This window comes from Rattus norvegicus, chromosome 18 (assembly GCF_021556685.1).
Source record: "Rattus norvegicus strain SHRSP/BbbUtx chromosome 18, alternate assembly SHRSP_T2T, whole genome shotgun sequence".
In the NCBI taxonomy this organism is placed as follows: Eukaryota; Metazoa; Chordata; class Mammalia; order Rodentia; family Muridae; genus Rattus; species Rattus norvegicus.
Genome location: NC_141551.1, coordinates 48,518,973 through 48,520,158, shown reverse-complemented (window position 1 = coordinate 48,520,158; position 1,186 = coordinate 48,518,973). Strand labels below are relative to the sequence as shown.

The window sequence follows — 1,186 nt, the reverse complement described above, 5'->3', positions numbered from 1 at the left end:
AGGAGCTTAAATGGCTGGTTTTCTATCTCCTTATATCTAGCTCTTTGTAAATAGCTTATTTACCTAAAGTTCATCACTCAACCCATTCTTATTCTCTGTGCATGGGAAAGCTTAGAAATTGTCTTTGAATAACCCAGAAGTGATCTTAGAGACGGTGGCTGCATGGTTTCTCTATGCCTTGACTGAGTTGTAGTTGCAAAGATGACCAGAATAAAGGCCATTCCTGAGGACTCTGAGGCGCAGGCGGAGGGCTGCAGCGAGGAGTGCAAGCACCAAGAGCTGCTGGTCAACCTGAACCCCATGGTGACGCCCCTGGCCTCCCGATGCCTGATGCGCAAGCTCTACAAGTGCATCAAGAAGGCTGTGAAGCAGAAGCAGATTCATTGCAAGGTGAAGGAGCTTCAGAAATTTGTCAACAAGGGTGAGAAAGGGATCATGGTTTTATTAGGAGATACATTGCCATCTTCCAGTTATGTGCGAGGACCAGAACTTGCCCTCTGTCTGTATTCCCTCTAAGACAGACATGGGTGCAGCTCCAGGTTCCAGGCATCCCACTTGTGTGATCATGGTGAAGTCCCATGAAGAATATCAGGAGGCCTATGACGACAAGTGCCTGGAGGGGGTTGCAGGCACTGCCTATACCTCTGTGAGAGACTTGGGCTGCAATCCAGCCAGTTCCAAGAGATGCTGGGCTGCCTGCAGGCGCTGCCTACCTTAACGGCATCTCCCCAATTTCTTGATGTATGAATCTTCCCAGGCAGCTCCAACAGCTGTTCTTGGAGGGGGAGCCAGCATCTTTGTCATCATTGCCATCTCCTGTTGAGCTTTGATGAAGACTGTTCCAAGAATATGGGACAGAAGTAAATGCTAAGACGAAGAAAACACAAAGAAATTGTCTCTGTTGTTGTTTAAGACAAAGTCTTGCTACATAGCTCAGGCTGGCCTCAGACTCTTGATCCTCTTGCCTTAGCCTCTAGAATATGGAATGACAAGTAGGCACCATCATTCTGTGCCTCAAAATACACTATTTTAAAGAAAGTAAATTATATGGTAATTAAAATCTTCAGTTGTTTTTAGTCCCAGTGTTTGGTTAGCTTTTCTCCCAAGTTAGTTTTTAATAGAAAAAGGAACACTGAAGCTTAATGAAAGAGACACCGTAAGTATGGAGTCTAGCCCAGAGACTAGG

General features: G+C 45.8%; 1 pseudogene; it reads left to right on the top strand.

Annotated features, from left to right (window-relative positions):
• The first annotated feature begins 201 nt into the window (after nt 1-201).
• Nucleotides 202-732, top strand: Nhp2-ps4 (NHP2 ribonucleoprotein, pseudogene 4; annotated as a pseudogene).
• The last annotated feature ends 454 nt before the right edge of the window (nt 733-1,186 follow it).